The following is a 19,847-nucleotide window of genomic DNA, read 5'->3' as shown; positions in this document are numbered from 1 at the left end:
ATGAGGACAATCATTGAGTTTTGAGTAAATGAGTCAAAAGAAATTTCCTGTGACAGATACATGCTTGTTCTATAGAAGCTGTGTAAGGACAGATACATATACCTGGCCATCAGCTAGAGCTCACCAATTAGCCTTATAAAGAGGCATTCTCTCTTTCTCTTTCTCTCTCTCTCCCTGCCCTCCACTCCTCCTTGTCCTACCTTCCCCTCCTCCTCCACCTCTTCTTTTCTCCTCCTCTGCTGTGTGTGTGTGTATGTGTGTGTTGCTTAAGGAGATGTCATGTGGAGTCAGAATGGGGGCATATTGGGTGACTGATTAGGGATAACACATACATAAGCTCAAATTTGACATTATTATGACTTTGCCTTTCCATCCCTTTCTATCTATAAGTAACTTTCTTGTTTCCATTATATATTCCATGTGTATATGTTTTACCAGTATTAGGAGAAAGAGAGTGCTGACCATTGAGGTGTCTGATTAGGTGTCCAAGTAGCTGATTAGAGAAATAAGCCCAAAATGAGAGTTAAGCTCTTTAATTGCTTCCTGTGATTGTATAAGCAAGAGACTAAACCTGGAGAAATCACCAACTCTCCATGATTGGCACACCAATCAAAGGTCAGGTGAACAGGAGTAAATGTGGGCATCATCTCACTGTTGAGGAAGCCTGGGACAAAAGGCTCCAGTTTTATGGACCCTGATGTGGGGTTGAGAGGAAGCAAGGGGGAAGGTCTGAGTGGGAAGTTCTGAGTACTGAATCATAGTGGAGAATTGTGTCTTCAGGATTTCCCTTCCATACTCCCATAAGGAGGCCTTAGCAGAAGTGTCTAAAGAAGGTCTTTGCCCAAGGCCTTAGATAAGGAGACCTCTGAATGAAGGTACTGGGACAAGGAATATAAATATGTGAAAGAGCATGACCTGCAGGAGGGCTTACACCTTGACTGCAACTACCTTCAAAAATGGCAATATGGCTGGGCACGGTGGCTCACACCTGTAATCCTAGCACTTTGGGAGGCTAAGATGGGTGGATCACTTGAGGTCGAGAGTTCGAGACCAGCCTGGCCAACAAGGTGGAACCCCTGCTCCACTAAAAATACAAAAATTAGCCTGACGTGGTGGCAGGCACCTGTAATCCCAGCTACTTGGGACGCTGGGGAAGGAGAATGGCTTGAACTTGGGAGGCAGAGTTTGCAGTGAGCCCAGATCGTGCCACTGCACTCCATTCTAGGTGACAGAGTGAAACTCTGTCCAAAAAAAAAAAAAAAGAAAAGAGATATTGACTGTGCAGCAAGTCTCGTGTTGGGAGAGGGGCTTTCCCCAGTAAGGCCTTTCAGTTAAAGCCTTTATAATTGCCTATGGTTAGACCTGAAAAATTACAGATGTGTTCTTAACCAGGGGTTGAACTCTTCAACCAGTTACTAAGTTAATATGTAAAGTTAACACATCTTATGCAATTTGCCTATGGCTTGTAAGACACTTATTTATTGATTCTTAACAAATCCTATGATCTTCACCTAATTTCATAAGCTACTTGCTTAACTTAAAATCTATGTTTAAAAATTCATATAAGTTTCATCTATTCCATTTGTTTTCTTGTCCCCTAGAGCAGAATTGAATGTTCTCAAACAATACAGAAAATTCACATTGCCGATGTATTTATTTTCTACAATTTTGGGAAAGATATTCAGGGGAAATAGAGGAAATTTAACTCTAAATACAGGAGAAATAACGCGGAAATATAGGGGAAACAATAACTCGGTATCATCAAAGTATCAGTTTTCTTTTGTCTTCTTGGTCCACCATCCTAATCAAGTGAGTTTTGTCTTTCTGATTTCAGGGTGGATACTGTACTTCCAAACACTGCATACATTTTCTGATTAGGAATATGAAGAAAGAGGAGAAAAAAGAGGGTGGTGCCCATAGCAGGAAAACAAATATTTTCTCGAAATCCTTATCTTCTGTTTCATTAGTCAGTTACGTCCATGTCTAACATTTTTGTTGGTGGAGTGTCTGTTCAAGCCTTTGCTTATTTTCTTGTTAGATTTTTCATTTTCTTACTGTTGAGTTCAGAGAGTCCCTTATATATTTTTTAAATAGTCCTAGTCAGAAATATGATTTTCCAATTTTTTTCCCTGTCTGAGGCTTCTCTTTTAATCTTACTGACAGGATATTTGCAGGGCCAACAAATTTAATTTGGTGATGCTCAATTTATCCATTTTTTTTCCTTTTATTGATTGTGCTTTTAGTGTCATGTCTAAGTACTCTTTGCCTAACCCTAGGTCATAAAACTTTTTTCTGATATTCTCTTCTAAATGTTTGTTAGTTTTACATTGGGTGCATTTACATCTGTGGTGCATTTTGAATTAATTTTTGTATAAGGTCTGAGGTTTAGGTTGAGGTTCTTTTTCTACCTAGGGCTGTCATACACCATTTGTTGAAAAGATTATCCTTCCTCCATTTAATTGCATTTTCACTTTTGCAAAAAAAAAAATCAATCGGACATATTGGTGTGAGTCTACTTTTTTGTTCTCTGTTTTGTTCCATTGATCTATGTGTCTGTCTCTCTCAGTATCATACTATATTTATATAGCAAGTCTTAAAATCAGGTAGTATGAGTTCTCTAAGCTACTTCTTTTCTCAAATTTGTTTTAGCTATTCTAGTTCTCTTTAGCTTATCTATTTAGCTCCAGTAGCTATGTGCTTGTGGGTTATCTACCTTGCCATTTTATAAGATTAAATACCTGTATAGACTCCTCATTTGTGGTTTTACTAAAAGAACACACTAGACATATAAAAAAGAGAAAATATAATTTATTTTTTTTAGAGTTTTAACGTATTCGGAAACAAAAAAATATGATGGCATTCTCTTCCTTATTGTGTTGTGCATAAGGAAACATCAACCTAGTGATTGATGGTGCTTGTAAGTTTGAATTTTCTGGCTTCGCCATGCAAGTTGCGAAAATTAGTGTACAATATTAATTATATTGTGTTGGGTGGAAAAAATTGCAACATGGAAACACATGTAAATCAAATGCAAATTAACACTAACTGAATAAAATTGTTTTAACCTAAATGATTTTGTTATCTCTTAAATCAATCAAATCTGACCCTGATTCTAGCATTTTATAAGTACAAGGATTGTAGTGGAAACTCATATTCCTTGGAGCAAGAAAACCTACTTTTAATCCCAATATTTGTTAATGGCAAGTTATGTGATTTTAGGTATATCTCCTAACTCCTCTCATATTCAGATTTCGCTTCTATACAAATGATATACTCACTGACTCATAAAGTCATAAGTAATATGGTACATGTGTTATTCATGAGTATGCCTGGCAAATAGTAGGACATGTGTACTTATTGTTCTTTCAAAGGATCTTATGTCCATGGGCCAGTGAGTCCATGAAGAACCAAATAAGGGAAACATTTGAAGGGAAATGGATAGAAGTCCTTTTCTGGCACTATCTCATCACTCCAAATTTGTGTCGCATCCCCAATGTTCCACTTCTTACCACTGAAAGAAACCACTCATGGAGTGGATACGGGAGGAATGAAAAATTGGACTGACTCGTGGAGGCAAACAATCTACCTGATTTCAAGGTGAATATTTAGGATGAAATGAGCCAAAAACTGTCTTGTATTTGAACATCAATAAAACCAATCCCTAGGTAGAAGGACATCATTGTCAGGATCACTGCAACATGTCACGATTCTATCTCTTTACACCTGAATGAAATGTCAACTCCCCAAACTTGTTTCCTGTCCTTACCTTCAGCTCCATTTGTTTCAGTTTCTGGCAGAACTTTGACCTGTATAATGATTTTTAGCATCTTTGTTTGACATAAATGAGGCTTCTACCTCTGCCCAGTGTTACTCTTGACATTAATAGTTATTTTAACTGATATGAAAACACCTCTTCTGTTTAAATAACTCCATTCTCCCAAGTCTTTTATTATAGAGCAAATAATCATCTTAAAATAATAATTCTCATGAAATTATTTAAGCAGGTTAAGTACCTTATATGTGAGGTCAGATTTAAATATCTGATGTGCAGGAATTAGGACCCTCACTTTATAGATGAAAAAACAACTAGTAAGTGGTGGTTGACCCTGAATATGAACTCATAGATGTATGACTTAAAAGCTTTTGCTCTCATGCAATACAGAATATATAAAACTCTTGGCTAAATGCTTGGCATTGATATGTGATTTGCCAAAATTCCAACCTGCAATTCTTATTCAGTCTCTTTCACTTTTTCATTGCAATTTATGTAATTCTTGTGTTACTTATTAAAAAGTATTCCATAAGAAAATTATACCTACTTATTGATTTCAGTTTATAAAGAGCTATTTATTATTTTTTATTTCAATACATAGGTATCATTTAATCATATTAGGCATATTTATCATTTGATCACACAAGAGTATGGTAGGTTTGGCTCCCAGTGATCCTTGTTTCCTGGTACGCATATCCCCTGTGTAATCTCCTTTCCTTGAATATGGGTTGGACCTAGTGATTTTCTTCTAATGAATAGAATATGACAAAAGTGAAAAGTTGTCACTGGTCTGATTAGGTTACAAAAGACTGTTCCTTCCACCTTGCTGGAACTCTATTTTTTGCTGTTATTCTCTCTTGCCCTTTTGATGATAAAGCAAGTGGCCATGTTGTGAGATGCTCTAAAGACAGGTCCACATGTGAGGGAAACAAGGAAAAACTTGGACCAACAGCTCATGAGGAATTTCAATCTCAGAGCCCACAAAGAATTGAATCCTGCCACAACCACACACACATATAGTAAGAAGCAGATCCTCCCCAGTTGAGTCTGTAGATGACTACAGCTTTGAGAGCAGCCTAAAGCCAGAGGATCCAGTTAAGTCATGTTTGGATTCTTGACTCACAGTAATTGTGAGACAATGCATGTTGGTTTAAGCCATTAAAGTTTGGGGTAATTTGTTACACAGCAATAAGTAACTTACACAAATAAGTTATTCATGCTATTTAAACCACTCTGTTCTGGTCATATTCTCTGGTCAGGACCACACATCAAAATGAAATGTGAATTTAAAAGAATCATCAAATAACTGAGGCTGAGGCCTGAAATAACCTTGGTAATTCAGAGGAATATATAGATTAGCATAACCTTTCTTTGCTCTTAGTAGATCAATATTCGAATAAACAGAGCAATAAGAAAAAAATATTTATCATTGAAGACAAAGAAAAATCATGTTATCACACATTTATAAATCAGTGAAAAAAATTTCATTCTCACTTTAAATTTTTGTCAAGAATGAGAACATACCCATGTTAAGATATTTACAGAGTGAAAATTGAGAGTTTCACAACTCTCCACTCCAAAATAACTCTGTACACTCTGGTCCATGAACAGATAAGTGTAGAGATATTTTTCTTTACAATGAAGTTTTTAAAAATATTGTGTTAGTTTTTAGGGTGGCTGTAAGAAAGTCTCACAAACTTGGTGACTTAAAACAGGATAAATTTATTGTCTTAAAATTCTGGAGGCCAGAAGTTTGAAATCAGATATTAGCAAGGCCACACTCCATCTGAAGCCTCTGGGTCAGAATTCTTCCTTTCCTCTTTCAACTTCTGGTAGCCTTAGGCGTTTCTTCACTGTAGCAGCACAACTCCAATCTCCACCTCCATCTTCACATGGCTGTCGTCTCTCATGTATCTGTCTTCAGTTGGCATTCTTCTGTACATGAGTATGTTCACATTTCCCTTTTCTTTTTCTTTTCTTTTTTTTTTTTCTTGAGAAGGAGTCTCGCTCTATCACCAGGCTGGAGTGCAGCGACGCGATCTCGGCTCACTGCAACCTCCGCCTCCCAGGTTCCAGCGATTCTCCCTTTTCTTATAAGTACACTTGTTATATGGGATTAAGGCTCACCCTAATTACCTTATCTTAACTTGATTACATCTGCAAAAACTCTATTTCCAAGTAGTGTCACATTCCAAGGTGCTTAGGGTTAGGACTTCATATATCTTTTGGGGGGACACAATTCATCCTATGACAAATAGCATTTTTTCCCCTTTGTCTTATACAATCTTTTTTAAACATCTATCTTTGGCTTTGTTACATCATTCAAAGTTTTCTATGTCAATCAAAGAAATTCTGCTTTCTGTTCTCCCACACTTTTCTGTAATGTAATTGTCTGCTATTCTATTTTACCTGAAATATTTGAATTTTTGTACCTTTCAAGGTATTATAATCAATGTTGTAGCGGTGTTTTTAAATATAATTCACTAAAATAACAGTTTTGTCTCTATCTAAAAGAAGCACTTAAAAATCTTACGTGTAAAATCAGAATATTTTTCCTTTGTTATACCTGGTCTTAGACAAACACAGGACATTCTGAATTTTATTTTAGGGGTTCTAGGTGCTGAAAACTCTATAATAAATAATGTTAATATAAAGTGATTGGAATATCTGCCAGATGTTTTTGTGTCATCCACAGGTTGATTGAAGTGGCATTCCCACTAGAGAATGAGAATAAAATCATATTACTCCTAAAGAGCAAACTATAAAAGTGTTATGTAGTCACTCATCAAATATATATCATTTCCATATTATGTTCTAGTCACTGAATTCATTCATAGCAGCATTATTAATTGAAAGATTATAGACTTTAGAGTCATACACACTTGGATTTTAATACTTGCTCCATTACATGCTAATAATTCTTTTAAATATCCACTTCTTTCATCTGTGAAATGGAATAATAACAGTAATTACAGGGTTGTTTTGAAAATTAAATATGATTATATTGACACAATGCTCTTGATAAAATTGATAAATTGTCCTCAATTCCTAGCAATCGTATTTAATAAAGTTCAGATTATTAAAAAATTCAAAGCTTCTAATTTTCCTATATAAAATGAATATAGTGTTTATAGTGACAGTTTGTATAATATAATCTATGTAAATATATGGCACAGTATATGTCCTTAATAGATACAGGGCTCCTCCATGTCAGGTATTACAAGATACAAAGATAGATGGCAGTTACTCTTAATTTTTGCAACATATAAGTTCATGTAAGTATATTTACTGGTTTGTTCTCATTCATTAAGCCATTTATCCATTTAAAATAACTTTATAAGTGTTATACAATTTAAATAAAATTATGAGATATATAGGACCTAGCATACCAATAAGAAATTGAATCTCCAAAGGTTAACTAATTTTCACTACCTAAAACTGCCCTTGAGTTGCAAAGCTAGGATGCACATCCAGATCTGTGTAAATCTAACAATTTGATCCATTCACTTCAGTGCCAAATTTCCAAGTTTAAGGGATGGGAGAAGGAGCAAGGGCTTTTGAATTGAAAGCAAAAGAATAGCATGAGAAGCAGGAAAAACTAAAATCAAATGGGAAAGCCAAAGATACACTTTTAATATGAAGTAGAAGCTCAATGAAATAGATGTATACAGTGTCCACTCTGATAAACCAGAAAGAGTGCTCTAAGTTCGGCTTGACAAACTCATGAGATGTTAGACTTCACCCAACATCAAGTTTATTAATTTGAAGAAGGAATACAGGGCAGGCAGCAACACAGCATGCACAGCAACAACATAATCATCGTTTTATGATTCATAAGCACAAATTCCCATGCCCCAGTCACTCCATCCTTAAAATATGTGTGATCTTACTAGATGAGATTGGATTGGCACAGACCACTTCTGTTCCAGAAACTGAGTGGCTCTGAAGTCTCTTCAACTTTCATACCTTGCTAGTCACATAGCTCCTTCAGAGTACAAAATTGGTATCTATTTTCTGATGCAGTTGCATCTCATCAATACTAATTACTCGTCACTTGATAAACCACTTTTGAAGGGGTGGCCTGCCCCTCCACACCTGTGGGTGCTTCTCGTTAGGTGGGACGAGAGACTTGAGAAAAGGAAATAATACACAGAGACAAAGTATAGAGAAAGAAAAGCGGGACCCAGGGGGCCAGTGCTGTGTTTTCAGAGGACCCACACTGGCACCGGCCTCTGAGTTCCCTTAGTATTTATTGATAATTATCTTTACCATCAAAAAGATAAGGGAGTAGCTAGAAAATAGGATCATTGTAGGGAGGAAATCAGCAGTAAGACATAAGAACAAAAATCCCTGTAACATGAATAAGTTAAAAGGAAAATGCTGTGCCTTGAGATGCATATGCGAACATCTCCATAAACCTTTTAGCAGTATTGCTCCAGCAAGCCCCACCTTATTCCTAAAGGCGGTTTTCTCCTTACTCAGTAAACAAAGCACACAAAAATGAATTGCCCAGGGACGGGCAGGATTTTTAACCATCAAGCTTCTTTCAGGTACTTGTTTAACAAAGACACATCCTGCACAGCCCAATATCCTTTTAACCTTAAATCACCTTCGCACATGTCTCTTGCAAGGACAAAGTTGGGGGTAGGGTCACAGATTAACAGCATCTCAAATACAGAACTAAATGGAGTCTCTTATGTCTACTTCCTTCTATATAGACACAGTAACAGGCTGATCTCTCTTTTCCCCACACACTTTGACAATGAAATATAGGTGCTTAGTCTATAGTTCCCAGTACTCAGAAGGACTTAATAGAATCCAGCACACACCCATGATTCCTTGAATTAATGTTGCAGGTAAGATTGGACTAGATTCAAATCCTAAGACATTTTTGAAGATAGAGAGAGAATGGTCACACAACCTACTTTACACCAGGAATACTATGTCAATAGAACAATAGTTTAAGTGGATTTTTTCTATCAGATATTAGGTGATAGATACAACATTCTGCCACTAGTAACAGTGGTGGGTTTTCACTGGCTTTTAGGAGGGCTGGAGAGGAGAAATAGAGCATATGAGAAAATCAGAAACTCTGGGATTTGAAACATCTTCCCCAGAGCTGAGATTTCAACATCATGCCATATACATCTGCGACTACCATGGATTTCCCTCCTTTCCCTCAGTTGAATATGATTAAATGAAGTTCATCACCTGACTTTGTATCCATGAGTTATTTGTAAGGATTTGTATAAAACCGCTGCCTGTTTAAAAACATCTTTCAACTTTGAGCATAGCTACTGCTGTAAATCTGAGATATGAGAGCATTCATCAGCCAATTTGACATTTTGTAACTTATTAATAGTGACTATAATTCTACAGGAAATATTGTTGTAAATGAAAATTTAAAAAATACAAAAAACAATTGCAGATTGTCTGATGAATATTGCATTTTTAAAAATTCAAGTTTGCATTTATGCCATTTCTGTGAATGTTCACTGATTTCTTCCTATTCTATGTGGGTACAGATGTACATGTTACTAAAATTGAGAATCAAATAAATCACCATGATAAGATTTACTCTTTTGTTCTTTTGCTTACAACAAAATGTGTTAGTAAAGGGGAAAACATGAAGACTTGGCTTTAATTACAGTTTTGAACATCAACAAAAAGAGTTTGTACAATAAAACAGAGCAAAAAGAAAGTGAATATGTGTATAATGGATGTATTATGGAGGTCATAATAATATCTATAAATAAAAGATCCTTTCAGTTGACATAGAATGAGGAAACATTGGTTCAAAAAATAAATAAGAGGCACTTTTCTTTTCTTTCTTTTAATTCCCCAGGCAAAGTCTGCTTAATTAAATATATTTATTACAATTTGATCAAAAAACCCAAATTCTGTGTGTCCTACATCTAGCTACTAGAGTATTCTCTGTCATAGGCCTCATGGGTCTGAATATTTTGACTTGTTAATGAAGTCATCAAAGGAATAGGCTAAGTCTTTCAGTTAAAACTGTTTGTTCCAAGATGCTCTGCAAAATATGCTCTAGGCTTTTCCAAGGCAACTCTTTCATTTTTTTTTCTCTCTTAACTTAAAACTAAAGCCTCCTTGTCATGCTTAATTAAACATCTGAATCAAATTAATTATTTTGTAACCAGAGTGGTGTGTAGGATGTAAATTTCAAATTTAGCATGGGGCATTAATTGAAGAGGCAGATTGTTCTTTATAAAATACGATTATCTTTTTATGCCTTCAAAACTACAATGCATAGAAACTGGGAATGGACATGAAAACTTCCCAGACTCACATATAGAGTAAAAAGGAAGGATTCTGTAATATGCTTAGCAAAGATAAATATATTGTCTTTTTGGTCTTCAAGGAGCTGTATTACTATATATATGTATGTACCCACATTTCTTTTTTGAAATTAGGAAGAGTTTTCTGCTTTTTGTCAGTCATCTTTTGGTTTCTATGTAAGCTATATACCTGTCTACATAAAGAAATGCTTGATGAATTCTTCCTACTGATTCTTATTATCATAGAACATCAAGAATGATTATTGTTAAAGAAAGCCTAATTTTGAAAAATGACATCCATCTGCTCAATATTTTATTGGCTTGCTGACAATTCACTTTGAGGTAATCTGGGTCAGGGCCTAATACTTTGCACTGAAAAGCAAATTATGCAAATGGGCAAGTGGTTCATAGAGTATTACACTTTGAGAGTACAAGCTCTTTCAGTTTTAAAGGAGGATCAGGAGTCAAAAGTAATGTGTACTCTGTGTCCTTAAGTTGATTTTCCTTAGTATCATCACAAGCAGTGTTTTTGCATTCTAATAGGGAAGATAATATTTAAAAGATTCAACTACTAAAAACACCCCAGATCTTGTAATAGACAAGTGGAGCAAATATGTACAAGAGCTAGGCTCCAAAGCTGTACAAGTTTCTGCTTGTGTCATGTAGAGTACTGTACCATACAGTTTTAAAATGTCAATTGCTGTCATTTTACATTAAAAATAAAGCTTGCAAATGAAGTCTTAATCTCTTTAGTGTTGACAGCTTGTGGAGGGAAAGCTATGCAATTTAACCACCTTAAATAATTCCCAGAGCAGTTTCCCTTTGCAAAGGTAAATTGATTTAATTATCTCATCCTTGGAATCACCAGAATTTTCCCTTATACACACATTGAAATTTTTCATGTGTACATTCAGACAGCTGGTCATATTTCATTTTTCCAAGCATTAGAGGAACAGAACAGTTTGACTCCACATAAAATCTTAGTTATCACTTATGAAATATTTTAGTAAATTGAATAACATAGAAAAACTACAAGCTCTAATAAATTAGAAGGAAGTTAATTAATCAATGCTTTAAAGAAGGTGTTGTGTTATGATAACAAACTATTTCTAAACATAAACTGTGTGTTCCAGGGCCTTCTATTCAAGATCTGAACTGGAGAATAAGTTCTGACTCCACCACTTGATTGCGTAGCAATCTTGAGGAAAGTCATTTATATATTTTGTGCCTGAGATTATTTATCCAAAATGTAAAAGTGGCGATAATTTTACCTGTCCAAACTATCTCATAGGCAACTTAAGTAGATAAAGATGGAGACAATGAATGTAAAAACTATTTCCCAACTGTGAAGTGAAGAGTGGTTAAAAACTGGTAGCTTTTCTCTATGCCAGTAGTGAACTATCTGAGAAATAAATCAGGAAAGCAATTCCATTTACAGTAGCTACAAAGAAAAAGAAAAAGAAAACAAACAAACAAAAAAACCTCTAGAAATAAGCTTAACCAAGGAGCTAAAAGATATTTATGATGAAATCTATAAAACATTGATGAAAGAAATCGAATCCTAACTCTTTGTGAGGCTGAGGTGGAGGATTGCTTGAGTCCAGGAGTTTGAGACCATCCTGGGCAACATAGTGAGACTCTGATTCCACAAAAGCATAAAAATTTTTAAAAAAATTAGCTGAACATAGTGGTGCATGCCCGTAGTTCCAACTACTCAAGAGGCTGAGGTGAGAGGATCGATTTAGCCCTGGAAGTTGAGGCTGCAATGAGCTGTGATCATGCCACTGCACTACACCTTAGGTGACAGAGTGAGATACTGTCTCAGAAAATAAAGGAAATGATGAGAACACAAATAAATAAAAAGATATCCCCTGTTCATGGATTGGAAGAATTAATATTATTAACATGTTCACATTACCCAAAGCAATCTACAGATTCAATATAATCATTATCAAGATACCAGTGACAGCTCATGCCTGTAATCCCAGCACTTTGGGAGGCCGAGGCAGGTGGATCACCTGAGGTCAGGAGTTCGAGGACTGCCTGGCCAACATGGTGAAACCCTGTCTCTACTAAAACTACAAAAATTAGCTGGGTGTGGTAGTGGTAGTGGGCACTTGTGATTCCAGCTAATAGGGAGACTGAGACAGGAGAATCGCTTGAACCTGGGAGGCGGAAGTTGCAGTGAGCCAAGATAATGCCACTGCACTCCAACCTGGGCAACAGAGTGAGACTCTTAAAAAAAAAAGTCATTCTTCACAGCAACAGAAAAAACAATCTTAAAATTCATGTGCAATTGTAAAAGACCTCAGACAGCCAAAGCAATCTTGAGCAAAAAAAAAAAAAAAAACAAAAAAAAAGCAAAGCTAGAGACACCACACTACCTGACTTCAAAATATACAAAGCTACAGTAAACAAAACAGATCAGTACTGGCATAAAAATAGGCACACAGACCAATAAAACAGAGAGGACAGTCTGGAAATAAATTCATGCATTTACAACCAACTTGTTTTTGACAAAAATGCCAAAAATAGACATGGAGGAAAAGACAGTCTTTTCAATAAATGGTGCTGGGACAACTGTATATCCACATGCAGAAGAATGAAACTAGATCCCTATCTCTCACCATACACAAAAATCAACTCAAATTGGATTAAATACTTAAATGTAAAACCAAAACTATGAAACTACTAAAAGAAAACATAGAGGAAACTCTTCATGAAATTGGGCTGGGCAAGGATGTTTTGTATAAGACCTCAAAAGCACAGGCGCCTAATGCAAAAATAGACAAATGGGACTACATCAAACTAAAAAGCATCTTCAGAGCAATGGAAACTATCCATAGAGTGAAGAGGCAACCTACAGAATGGGAGAAAGTATTTGTAAGCTATGTATCTGGTTAATATCTGAATATATAAGGAACACAAACAACTCAATAGTATAAAACTAAATAATCTGATTAAAAAATGAGTCAGGGCGGGTGCAGTGGCTCACCCCTGTAATCCCAGCACTTTGGGAGGCCGAGGCGAGTGGATCATGAGGTCAAGAAATCAAGACCATCCTGGACATATGGTCAAACTGCATCTCTACTAAAAATACAAAAATTAGCTGCGTGTGGTGGCATGCGCCTGTAGTTCCAGCTACTGGGGAGGCTGAGGCAGGAGAATCTCTTGAACCTGGGACGTGGAGGTTGCAGTGAGCGCTGAGATCATGCCACTGTACTCCAGCCTGGTGACAGAGCGGGACTAAGTCAAAAAAAAAAAAAGAACAAAGCCCTGCATAGACATTTTTCAAAATAACACATTTCAATTTCCAACAGATAACATGAAAAAATTCTCAACGTCATTAAACATAAGGAAAATGCAAATCAAAACCACATTGATATATTACTTTACCCCAGTCAAAATGATTATTATCAAAAACACAAAAAAATAACAAATGCTGGTGAGGCCATTGAGAAAAGAGAACTCTGAAACACCATTGGTGATGGAAGTTCCTCAAAGAATTAAAAATAGAATTACCATATGATCCAGGAATCCCACTACTGGGTATATATCCAAAGGGAATAAAATCAGTATGTCGAAGAGATATTTTCATTCCCATGCTTGTTGCAGCACTATTCACAATAGCCAATATATAAATGCCCATCTATAGATAAGTGGATAAAGAAAATGTGTATATGTACATACATACATATGGTAATTTCCCTGATTTGTGCATATATACACACACACACATACATACATACACAATGGAATACTACTCAGCCATAAAACAGAATGAAATCCTGTCATTTGTGGCAACACGAATGAACATTGGAGGACATTATATGAAGTGAAATAAGCCAGACATAAAAAGACAAATACCACATGATCTCAATCATATGTGGAATCTAAAAAGGCTGATTTTATAGATTTAGAGAGTAAAATAGTGGTTACTAGAGGCTGAGGAGGGTAGAAAGGAGAGGGGGAATGGAAGAGGTTGGTCAATGGATACAATGTTACAGTTAGACAGGAAGAATATTCTGGTGTTCTATTACACAGTAGGGTGACTACAGCAAATAATAATACAGCATATATTTCAAGATAGATAGAAGACTGAATGTTGTCACCACAAAAAAATTATGTTTGAAGTCATGGATATTGTAATTTCCCTGATTTGATTGTTATATAATATATACACACATTGAAGCATCATACTGTACACCATAAATATGTTCAATTAATTTGAGGCTTTTTTTGGCATAAGCTTTTGTCACTTTATTGTTATTGTAACTTAATTGTACAACACAAAATTATGCTAATGGTAAAAGCCTACTGGGATTTACCAAATACTCATTAGTGCATTTTTACATTGACTGTATGAACATGTGCTCGAGACTGTTAATAATAAGTTATAATTGGTTTAATCTCTTTGAAAATCCATATTGCAATTAGCCGGGGGTGGTGGCACATGCCTGTAATCCCAGCTACTTGGGAGGCTGAGGCAGGAGAATCGCCTGAACACGGGAGGCAGAGGTTGCAGCAAGCTGAGATCATGCCATTGCACTCCAGCCTGGGCAACAAAAGCAAAACTCCGTCTCAAACAAACAAACGAACGAAAGAAAATCCATATTGCAAATGGTTCTTGTTTAGAAAAATTCACACAGCCTTAAAAAAGGGATTAAATTCATTTTAATCCTAATCTACAAATAGACCATAAACAGCAAAATATATCTGATAATTTTTCAATACTATATCAAACTGATGTAGCTGTGGTAATGCACATAATTCAAAATGAGGAAATCCAATGAAAGTTCAGGTTTTTATCTATTATGGCAATTTCTTTAAAGTGAACATTTATGTTTCAAAACACAAATAGTAGGGTCCACCATCCATTCCTTTGATGTACTGCAAGTAAAAACATTCTCTTCCATAGGATTCTGAAGCATATGCACAACCGTGGTACAAGTTACTTCAAGGTTCACCAGCTATGTTTTGTTCTACAAAATTCAAAAAATATATTAAATGCAAACTTTCTTTTTCATAATGTCTGCCCAGATTAATCCTTTCAAAGTCAGCAAAATCAAAAAAGCACAAGCGTTATTTTCAGACACAACTTGAATCTACTGTGCATGAAAATGTTTAATAAAATGGCAATTTTAATAGATAAATGTAAATTTGAGTGTGTAATACTAAATGGAAAGTAGCTGAACCACATAGAGTAAACAAGGCTTTACGTGTCTCCAAATGTAGCTGTTTTACAATAAACCAAGTATTAGAACATGTGAATATTAGAGCCTCCTAACTGGAAAGATTTCTTCAGTAAGATATAATTGAAATTAATATAAACTAAAATTATAATTTCTAAAATAGAATTAGCAAACCAAATTTAAATATTTTAATTAGATATTGAAAAAAATAAGCACAGTGATCTAGAAACCAAATATACTAAATTGATTATGTAACTATCATATCAAGGTACAGACATTCTTCATATGCTACAAGATTAGCGTCTCTCTGTCTCTCACACACACACACACACACACGCATAAACACACACTCTCTCTCTCTTATTCTGTCTCTCACTCTTCCTCAGCCATATAGCACCCCTCCAGGATGGTAGTATACCAGTGAGAAGCTTACAATTTTAACGCAAATCAGAATCCCACAGTTTGGCTCAATAAAAGGGCAGCTAAAAATTTAGCACTCTTAAGATATTCTGAGGAAAAATGAAATTTCAAAAGTATTTCTCGGTGATTGAGACTATCATTATGAATTTTAAAACATATAGCTTACACACTCCATTGTGTTTGAACAACCAGTCATCGCGGGTGTAGTAGTGAGGTAGTATTGTTGTTCCCTCCTCAGGACTGACATTTTTATATGCTGCCCTTCCAGAAAGGTCCAGGTTTTAAAAAATAATTAAAATCAGTTACCAACAAATGTATATTTTCTTTTATTATCATCTGTTTTTCTAAATCAGTCTACAAAAGAACAAAACTTTAAAACTCTTGCAGAGACTGTTTCATCAATAAACTGTCCTAGGGAACTACTACTGCTGTCCAAACCTCTGTGAAACGGTAGGCAAAAAAAGTCATCAAAGGATTACAGGAGATAATCCACCAATCAGTGTAGCTGTTAAAGATGACTGTGATTAGATAACCAAATATCAAATATCCAATTAGGTAATTAAATTTGGATTTAAAAAACTAACCACCAGCTGTACATACATTATTAAATGTTCTAATCTCTTTCATGATTCATAGCCTTATTCTACATAATGATCCAAGACTGTCCACTCTGCTACCTACCATCATTTTAAACACTGCCTGATCTGTATGATGGTGGAATTACGGCTATGGGCATGGCAGATATGAGAAGGGCACACTGAGAAAATGTGAGTGAGACAGAATGTGGGAAATATATACAGGTTAAATATGAAAGAGGCAAGGGAAACCCCTTAAAATGTTCACCATTATCCTTTAAAATGTACATAGAACTGAAACCACACATACGCGTTTGTCAGACATGCTAATTAGTGTTAATCTTCAACAGAAAATAAAAAGAAAAAGAAAGAATGTGAAAGGAGGCAATAGAACACCATTCTCCATTCCCTGGACCAAAAGTAAAAGAAAACCAAGCATGATCTCATACTGCCTTAATGCTGAAGAGCTCCCCTTAAATTTGTCTTTTAGCTAGCACAGTCAAACTGGTGTAAGTGCTTTGACAAGGTGGGATGCATTCCATCATATCCGCAAAGGCCTGCTTTTCTCTGTTGGTGGTTCAGCTTATACAGAACATATATGCAAAATAACAGCTCTCATATTGCTTCAAACTCATCGATACACTGCTTTGTATTGCCTTGTCGAATCTGTTGCACACTCTTGTACTTATCACGAACTGCTTTAACATTCTCAGCATGAAGAACGTCATTTTGTGCCCAATACAACTGGCAAACAACTTTTTGACCAGGTGGTGAAAACAGTTGGTTAGCGTGAGGTCTGTTTTTTTGGGCTGCTGTATGTAGACAGCAAAGGTTATCCTACATGGCTTAAACTAAATAAAAAGGTGACACAGCAAGATGTTAAGAAAGAGAATCGTTTACAGTTCAAGTTTAGAGCTAAATTTTTCCTGAAGATGTTTCTGAGGAATTAATTCAAGAAATAATCCAGAGACTCTTCCTGCAAGTTTAAGAAGCCATCTTAAAGGATGAAATATATTGCCTGCCAAAAACTGCAGTTATTTTGGCTTCCTGTGCAGTCCAAGCCAAGTATGGAGATTATAATAAAGAGATTCATAAGCCAGGCTACCTGGCTAATGATAGATTCCTACCCCAGCGCGTATTGGAACAACACAAACTAACAAAAGAACAGTGGAAAGAAAGAATACAGAACGGGCATGAAGAACATAGAGTAACGCTAAGGGAGGATCCTTTGATGGAATAGCTGAAGATTGCACAAGATCTAGAAATATATGGTGTCAATTATTTTGAAATAAAAAATAAAAAGGGGGCCGGGCGTGGTGGCTCATTCCTTTAATCCAGCACTTTGGGAGGCCGAGGCGGGCGGATCACGAGGTCAGGAGTTCGAGACCAGCCTGACCAACATGAGGGATACCCCGTCTCTACTAAAAATACAGAAGAATAGCCAGGCTTGGTGGCTTGCGCCTGTAATCCCAGCTACTCAGGAGGCTGAGGCAGGAGAATCACTTGAACCCACGAGGTGGAGGTTGCAGTGAGCCGAGATCACGCCACTGCATTCCAGCCTAGGTGACAGAGCAAGACTCCATCTCAATAATAATAATAATAATAATAATAATAATAATAATAATAATAATAAATATGAGAATAAAAATAGAAAGGGAACTGAATTGTGGCTAGGTGTTGATGCTTTGAGTCTGAATGTTTATGAGCATGATGACAAGTTAACACCTAAAATTGGTTTTCCCTGGAGTGAAATCAGAAATATTTCATTTAATGACAAAAAATTTGTTGTAAAGCCAACAGACAAAAAGGCACCTGATTTTGTTTTTTATGCACCTCGTCTGAGAATCAATAAGGGGATTTTGGCCTTATGTATGGGAAACTATAAACTATACATGCAAAGAAGGAAGCCTGATACTATTAAAGTACAACAGATGAAGGCTCAGACTAGGGAGGAGAAACATCAGAAGCAGTTGGAAAGGGCACAATTAGAGAATGAAAAGAAGAAAAGAGAAATAGCAGAAAAGGAAAAGGAAAGAATAGAACATGAAAAGGAAGAGCTAATGGAACGTCTAAAATAAATTGACGAACTGACAATTAAAGCCCAGAAAGAACTAGAAGAACAGACTCAAAAAGCTCTAGAACTGGATCAAAAATGAAAACGAGCAAAATAAGAAGCAGAGCGGCTTGAAAAGGAGCATTGAGCTGCTGAAGAGGCTAAGTCTGCCATAGCAAAACAAGCTGCCGACCAGATGAAGAATCAGGAGCAGCTAGCAGCACTTGCTGAATTCACTGCCAAGATTGCACTTCTAGAAGAAGCCAAGAAGAAAAAGGAAGAGGAAGCTACTGAGTGGCAACACAAAGCTTTTGCAACCCAGGAAGACTTGGAAAAGACCAAAGAAGAGTTAAAAACTGTGATGTCTACCCCCTTTCCACCTCCATCACCAGTCATGCCTCCGACAGAAAACGAACATGGTGAACATGATGAGAGTAATGCTGAGGCTAGTGCTGAATTATCAAATGAAGGGGTAATGAACCATTGAAGCGAGGAAGAACGTGTAACAGAAACATAGAGAAATGCACGTGTCAAGAAGCAACTTCAGGCATTAAGTTCAGCATTAGCTCAAGTCATAGATGAAACCAATCTGAGGTTTTTAATCTGATTTTTTTAAAGATAAATATGAACAATTATCATGTCTTCTATAAATTTCAAAAAAAAATGAAAAAGGCTGTGTGAACAAATTTTTTCTTATGATGTTTTAATTATATACATTTTTTGAAATATTAAATTGGTAAAACCAAATTGCTAAATGTAAGATGCATTAAAATACTGATAAATTAGATGAAAGATAAAATTCCAATGTTTATATAAAATTTGATTTTTAAAAATATACCATTCTTCCCATTTAGTTACTATTTCTCTATCTTATGTATTGTATTCACTTGGAAAATTCTATCAATACAACAAAACAAATGTTTCACTGTAAAACTTCAATCAAATTGACCATTATTTTGTCTTAAAAATCAATTTATTTTATTTGGTCAAATTTTTAACTTCCTAACAATGCTTTTGAAAGGAGACAACTTGATTTCAAGGTTCAATTTTGGGAGGAGATTAACGTCATGAATATTAAACCCCAATATTCATTATTTAGGAGGTTTATATTTAGAATTATATTGAGAGATTTAAAAAGCTGTAGAGAACATTAATGTAATCAGTGCCAAGTGCAGAACTAAATGATTTCTGTCAAATAATATTAGTGCATTTTGAAAGTTTCATAACCTCAATGTAATCAATGGCAAGTGCAGAACTAAATGATTTCTGTCAAATAATATTAGTGCATTTTGAAAGTTTGAGAAATGCCTAAATTAAGGTATGAATTGTTTTAACTCTTATCTTTTGTCAAATGTCTTCTATTTTCAATCAGTACTGCTGTATTATGTCTTTTAAGTTGACAGAATGAATAATTTCTCCTATCTTCAAATAAAAAAGTGTCCAAAACATTAATAAAATACAAAGGTCCATTTCTGACCTTGCAAGTCTATGATAGGCTGTATATAATAGTATCCTATCTGTTAAATAATAAAGAAA

General features: G+C 35.6%; 1 pseudogene; it reads left to right on the top strand.

Moving 5' to 3' along the window:
- Positions 1-18,918, top strand: part of LOC111535953 — a 37,365-nt pseudogene extending 18,447 nt beyond the window's left edge.
- The last annotated feature ends 929 nt before the right edge of the window (positions 18,919-19,847 follow it).

The sequence above is a fragment of the Piliocolobus tephrosceles genome, chromosome 12 (genome assembly GCF_002776525.5).
Source record: "Piliocolobus tephrosceles isolate RC106 chromosome 12, ASM277652v3, whole genome shotgun sequence".
NCBI classification, from domain to species: Eukaryota; Metazoa; Chordata; class Mammalia; order Primates; family Cercopithecidae; genus Piliocolobus; species Piliocolobus tephrosceles.
The sequence above is the reverse complement of the archived record's forward strand: the minus strand, read 5'-3'. Positions and strand labels throughout refer to the sequence as shown.